Source organism: Elaeis guineensis, chromosome 6 (assembly GCF_000442705.2).
Source record: "Elaeis guineensis isolate ETL-2024a chromosome 6, EG11, whole genome shotgun sequence".
NCBI classification, from domain to species: domain Eukaryota; kingdom Viridiplantae; phylum Streptophyta; class Magnoliopsida; order Arecales; family Arecaceae; genus Elaeis; species Elaeis guineensis.
In genome coordinates, this window is record NC_025998.2 from 44,837,436 (window position 1) to 44,845,224 (window position 7,789).

Here is a 7,789-nt window from a genome sequence, read left to right on the forward strand (position 1 = left end):
CTTAAACCTTAGATCTGGTTCCTTCAATTGGTATCAGAGCTTAGGTTGTTTATTACATGATTATTTATACATACTCAGATTATTTTTTAAATTAGATCTAATTTATAATCTGATTATTAAATCTAAAATTAAAATTTTTAGATCAATCACGAACTGTAGGTTGTCCTGTTGTAAGGTTTACCCCTTATAGTGCAAAGGTTGTCCTAGTTCATGTAGATCTATCTTTAACTATAAATTTGTTAGATATCATCTAGATTAAATTTATAATTTATTAGATTTAAAAAATATTTAAATCTAAAAATTTTTTGTTAATAATTTAAGTGCAAAGAACCATCATATATTTGTTTGAAAAATTTACGTAGTTTAAAGTTGAAATTATTTCAGTTACATGGACCTGTTTAGATTAGATCTAAAGTAGTTTCATACTTATTTCACTTATATTTTGATTATGAATCAAACATGCAACTTGATTGGTAAGAACCATGTTGTAAAAATATTTTATAAATATAAAAATTATTTTTGAAAAGCCAAACCCCAACCTTCAGCCCAAAACTTAATTGAGAATTAAGAAGTTGTTTGATTAGGTTCTAGGATTGTGAATTGAAGAATCTAAGACACAAACCATAACACATTGGGTTAATGGGTTAGTGAGAATTAGATCCATTAATTGGATTAGACCTAAGGATAGATTAAAGATGGACTTAATTAGAGAATTGACTAAATCTAATCAATTGTTGTCTTAGATTAGGTCAAGGATTCTCTAGATCAATTACAATAGTTGTAGTTGGTCAAGTCCATATCTTTAATGAGAACCAAATGGACTTGATTCTTGGTTAAGCGGCCTAGCACGAACTGTTAGGTTGATCTAATCAAAACTAATTAAACCAGTTAGTGTCTAAGGTAAACCAGATCGGTGGTTTTAAATTGGCAGCCTGCTTACCTGGCCATTTCTAATGGTGTCTAAGGCAATCTTTGGCAGACCCTCCCACTGATCGAACTTACTTGGCCTCTTGATGAAATTATGTTTTAATCAGATCACTTGACTATTTGAGCTGACCCATGTCAGTTAAGTAAATTAGTGTGACTGATTTAGGTGCTTCTAGACCAACCCTTTTAATGGTCTCCCTTAAGCTGACTTGATGAAGCTAGTGGGAGGATCATGATAAGCTGGTTCATCTGACCTCCTCCTCTAAATCAATTAAATCTTCTAAAATTATTAGATCCTTAAAATAAAATAGTTATGGTGATAACTAGATTATAACCTCCCATTAAGTGGATGACAATGGGTCCATCAGTTGGATAATCATTGGAGGCCCAAAGGCCTGGTGCTTATCGACTGATGGAATTGTCATTCATAATATGATTTCTTGTCTACATCTTTCTAAATGGTGGTTAGGTTAGCTAACCAAAGTTGAGCCTAATCATTCATTAGCTAGATGGGCTAAATATGGTCATGTTAATAGTTGGACCTAACCAGACCTTTTCAGTGGAGGTCAAAGCCTACTGATTAGGGACTGGGGCAAAATTTAAATTACTAAAAATTATTTAGAGAAATAATTAGTTATGAACCTATCCTTAGATGTACATGGGTTGGCCAACCAAAATTGGGCTGGTATGCAGTCTAAGTGGATTCTAGTACCCACTAAGAAATTAGGATAATTCCTCAAATTGGATGTAGATGCTACCAATTCGAATAAAATAGTGAGAGAAACATTTTGATTAAAGTCCAAATCTTTAGATTTAATGAATCAATTACTAATTAGGTCATGGTTTTCCTTTGTACAGATATGGCCACTTCCCTATTACTTTGATTATTGTTGGACAATGAAAATTTAGTGGGACCCAACTTCGATAGCTGGTACCGAAAGTTGAAGATAGTCCTGGAGTATGAACGGATCCTATATGTAATAACGGATCCTACACCTGAGGAGCCAGCTGCCAATGCACGTGGAACAGTCAGAGATACTTACTAGAAGTGGCTCAGTGATCAGATCACGGTGTGCCGCATTATGCTGGCTGCCATGAGCAACGAGTTCAGTCACAGATTTGAGATGGCTCAGCCAAAGGACAAGCTTCAAGTGTTGGAGGCTGCTTTTGGCACACCCGATGATGTGGAGAGGCACAAGACTAGTTGTGCCATCTTCAACACCAAAATATGGGATGGTGCCTCTGTCACTGATCATGTATTGTACATGATCGAGCTGATGGAGCTTTTGAGCAAGCTCAGCTTTCTCTTGCATGAGCAGCTTGGGAAAGAAGCAATACTGAACTCGCTGCCCAAGTCTTATCTCCCATTCCTCACTCATTATAGAATGACAAAGCCTGAGTAAACTACCACGGGTTACTGGGGTTGCTTCAGAACTTTGAGAAGGATCACCAACTCTACAAGGAGTCGGTGAACTTAGTGGGAGGTTCGTCTTCAGGTTCTCGCCCCTTTGAAAAAGGGAAGAAGAACAAGAAGAAGAAAGTGAAGAAGGCGCAAGTTCAGGCTGGGACATCAGTGCAGGGCCAGACCAGAAAGATCAAGCCCGATAAGAGTCAAGCTGAATGCTTCTTTTGCAAGAAGCGGGGGCACTGAAAGAGGAATTATCTTCAGTACATTACCTCCCTGGATTCGATCAAGTAGAGAAAGAAGCAAGCTGTTACTGGGCAAGGTATTTATATGATAACTCCTTGCAATTTCTCTATTTGTGATATAACTGACTGGGTATTGGATACCAGTAGTCCTTACCATATTTGTAATTCATTGCAGGGGTTGCAGGTCAGTAATAGATTCAAGCAAGGTGAGAGATTCCTGAACATTGGAGATGAAAGATCAGTTTTAGTTCTAACATTAGGAATCTTGAAACTTATATTTGAGTCCCATACCGTTGTTCATAATGATTGTTATTTCTGTCCCAATTTTTTTTTAAATGTTATTTCTGTAGGCCTTTTGGCCAAAAATGATTATGAAATTTCAATAAAGAAATAAGTTTGTAATATCATTATGAATGGTGTTACTATTTTTTATGGATATTTGAACAATGGTGTGTATATGTTATCACAATCTGTTAACGTAGTTTATTCTACTGGCAAGCACCCTAGATTAGATAGTGTATCAGATATCTACTTATGGCACTATAGGCTAGGTCATATAAACAAGAACAGGATAAACAGGTTGACTCAAGAGGAAATCCTTGAAGTCAGTGATTGTAAATCACTTTCAATTTGTGTATCCTATTTTCTTGGTAAAATGACCAAATCACCTTTTACTGAAAAAGGTGAGAGAGCTACTGAGCTCTTGGGCCTAGTACATACTGATGTATGCAGGCTTATGAGCACAAGTGCTAGAGATGGATATTTCTACTTCATCACTTTCATAGATGATCTATCCAGATATGGATATGTCTATCTAATGAAACATAAGTCGGATTCATTTGAAATGTTCAAACGATTTCGAAGTGAAGTAGAAAAATAAATTGGGAAGAGTATTAAAAATCTTTGATCGGATCGAGGAGGGGAATATCTTTTTGGTGAGTTTTTCACATATCTAGGAGAGAATGAAATTCTCCTAATGGACTCCTCCAGGAAAACCACAGCATAATGGTGTGTCTGAAAGGAGAAATCGGACTCTGTTTGACATGGTCCGATCCATGATGGATTTTGCCAGCTTGTCGATATCCTTCTGGGGATATACACTCGAATCGACCTGTTATCTGTTAAATAGGATTCCAAGTAAATATGTAATTAAGACTCCATATGAGATATGGACAGGGCGTAAGCCAGCACTTTCATACCTTAGGGTCTGGGGGTGTCCGGCCTATGTCAAACGGTTAGTTATAGATAATCTTGGATCTAGGTTTGACAAATGCACATTCATAGGGTACCCCAAAGAGACCAAAGGATATTTTTTCTATCATACTGATGAACAAAAGGTGTTCGTCAGCCTTAAGGCAACCTTTTTAGAAAAAGAGTTCCTTGGTGAAGGAACCGTTGCCTTTAAGGTTGAACTTGATGAAGTTCAACTGGTAGAAGGACCGACACCAATAGCTAAACCTGAGTCAGATTTGATTAGATCAGATCTGGAGCCCAATGTACCTGCACCATTAAGGCGATCTGGTAGAGTACCGCATCAGTCAGACAGATACTCTAGTTTCTTGGTCCGAGATGGTGATCCCATCGAACTCGATGAGAATGATGAGGATCTGATCAGCTATATGGATGCAATGTAGAAATCTGATTCCAAAAAATGACTTGAAGCCATGAAATCCAAAATGGAGTTCATAAAGATCAACGATGTATGGATATTGGTTGACCCACCTGAAGGGGTTAAACCCATTGGGTATTAATGGATCTTCAAAAGGAAGAGGGGTGCAGATGGAAAGGTGGAGTCCTATAAAGACCGTCTGGTTGCCAAGGGGTATCATCAACACTATGGTATTGACTATAACGAGACATTCTCTCCTGTAGTAATACTCAAATCTATTTGATTAATGCTTGCAATAGCTGCCCAACTGGATTATGAAATCTGGTAGATGGATGTAAAGATAGCTTTTTTGAATGGAGAGCAGACCGAAGAGGTGTATATGATACAACCTGAGAGGTTTACATCTATAGATGGGTCCAAGGTGTGCAAGCTTCAGAGATCCATTTATAGATTGAAGCAAGCTTCTCAGAGTTGGAATATGCATTTTGATAAGGTGATAATGAAGGAACCAGATCTAGGATTTCAGGATTAGATCTTGAAACTTTTTCAAGATCAGGCAGTGGAAGACTAAAATAAATCAAAATTTATTTTTTAAAACTAGAAAATCTCTAGATCTAAGATTCTATAACATGATTATTACATAGCATTAAATCAAAAATTAAAATATATAGAGCATGAACTACATGTTGATCATATCAATATGTTTCTATACTACATCTAATGTATGCATTAAACAATAGATCAGATCTATTACCTTGCAAGTTAGATGTTCTAACCTTGCTGATCTGGGCTTCAGGATGATATTGCAAACCGCACACAGTCCGATCTCTAGGAGTCATCCACACAAGCCCACGAATCTCGATCAGAAGTTCTGCTTCAGAAAATCAGCACAGTATGCTAGTACTGTGCTGATCCTTTTTCGATGGTTGATCAGGTGCTCTTTCTTCTTGATTTGGGCTCTTTCAAAGATGAAAAGTAGGAGGAGGAGTTTTAGATCTAAGACTCTCTCAAAAAACTCAAGATGGAAGAAGAGAAGAGATGAAACTAACAACTCTAGAAGAAGACCCTCTTCTTCTTCTCTTTACTCTCTCCTAGACACCCTGTCTTGTGTCTATTATATCTGCACGACCCAAAGGTCTTTCTCTCTAATTTTTGGATACCCCAAAGGTCTCTCAAATCTATATTTTTTTTAAAAATTTTATAAAGAAATTTATTTTATAGAGAGAGATATGATAGAGTCCTTGTCTAGGTCAAATACCTAGTCAAGGCTTATCCAAACATGGCAAGATAAGGGGCGCCCAACTCTTGGGTGTCTCCTCCTTATTTTCATGCATGGACCACCAGCAAAAGGTACACAATGTGTGCCCTAAAATTCATAAAAATTTTAAAAAAAAATTGGATAAATTTGGTGCAAAAAAGAAAGAGTTTTGGATTTCTAAAACTCTATCTCATAGAATTTGAAATCCAAACTTATTCCTACTTTGATTTGATCCACAACGACTTTCCATATATGAAAGAAGAGAGAAAACCTTTTGGATGTAGGAAAGACCTGGGAGAAGGCTTTTATTGCACAAAATAAGAGGGGATTGGCATGGAATAAGAGAGAGGGCGTGGGGGCGCTTATGAGGCGCAAGGTGGAATCCTAGTCTTACTAGGATTCTATCTTTGACTTGTTTTAATTTGGTTTCTCAAATCAAATCAAACCAAAATTAGATCAACCCAATTAAAATAGGTCTTAATTTAATTAAAAATATAATTTAATTATATTAAATTATATTTAAATCTGATTTAATTTTCTAATCAAATTAAAAATTAGGTTGACCCAAGTCCAAATTGAACTAAGACTAGTTTTTTCTTTGCACTTGGCTTATCCAATAAACTAATTGAATTTGATCCAATTAAGCTTAAACTAAATCTAATTAAATTATATTCAATTAGACTTAATCTCATCCCATTGGCTTAATCAAATTAAGTCAATTAGTAATCGAATTGCTAATCGATCCTCCTACAATACTTGCACTAGTTTAAATGTCAATCGTATTGATCATTTAACCCTAGAATGATTCTTAATCGTTGATCAATCATCCGATCAGATCATGAACTCTAATGTATGTGACCTCATAGGTTAGAACCTAAGTCAGTAGCATAGGAATAAATTTTTGTACCAATCGAAGTGACCATCTAGCAATGGTACCCAACGATCGGATAGGTCGAATATGTAGAACAACATCCTTAGAACCCATGTGGATATAGTTTCTATATAATTCATCCCCTTGACCAAAATGATCATAGGACACCTCAGAGTTCAACTATCAACTCTGATCAAGTTGTCCACATTGTATTTCAAAATATCAAATCCATCTGATGGATTATCTTGGCTAAGATTTTGCTAAATTGAAATACAGTGACTCATTCTTCTCCAACTCTTGGAGTGGTCAATCCCACTTTGATCACACTCTGACTTTGCAAGTACTTGACATGCCCAGAAGTTTTCTGTCACTGAATTAAAAATTCAGTTAGTCCAGTACCAAAGCATAGTGAGTTGCTTGCAAGTCACTGAGGTGATCTCAGGTCTAAGGGACACATATACCTATATCCCATCAGAGATATTCTCGACAGCAGAATACTCTGGAGTTGGTCACGTTCAATGATGATGTATTCTTACATCTCACCTGTATGCCATACCAGTGTCTCTACACTCCTTGGTTAAGAGGACAATCAACCCATATGGCCTACAGTGATTTATACTCGATAGAAGCTGTCTTCCTTATTAATAGCCTATCATTTGGTCATGAACAGTTTTAAGAACTAATCGATAAATCTTTTCTTTATCGAATCTAAATATCCTAAGGACTTCATCATAACAACGGAGTTCATTAGAAGATGAATGCTTATGATGAAAATATCAAATATATTTTATTTATTAACAAATCAATTATCATACAAGATTGCTCAACCGTTAACAGGCTGACGATTGATTTTTGGGATATATTTTCTAACAACTCCCACTTGTCCTAAAGCCACTCGACATAGGATCTAATACCCATTTACGACTTGTGGTTGTCAAACTCCTTTATCGTCAAGACTTTAGTGAAAGGGTCAGCTAGATTCTCCTTTCTGTCAATCTTCTGAAGGTCGACGTCACCTCGATCCACGATCTCCAAGATCAGGTGGAAGCGATGCAAATTGTGCTTCATCCGCTGGTGTGCTTTGGGTTCTTTCGCCTGAGCTATGGCACCAGTGCTGTCGCAGTAGAGCAAGACCGAACCATCGAGGGAGGATGCTACTCCGAGCTCGGTGATGAATTTTCTCAATCACAAAGCTTCCTTCGCGGCATCCGATGCTGTAATGTACTCCACCTCACAAACAGAGTCTACTACAGTATGCTGCTTGAAACTCTTCCAGCAGATAGCTCCACCATTCAGAGTAAAGATATAATCCGACATGCTTCTGCTATCATCATGGTCAGATTGAAAGCTGGAGTCTGTAAATCCCATAAGTTTTAGATTTGACTTGCCATAAACTAACTATTGATCCTTAGTATTTCTCAAATACTTAAAGATGGCTTTAACCACTTTCCAGTGATTTTCTTCAGGATCAGAT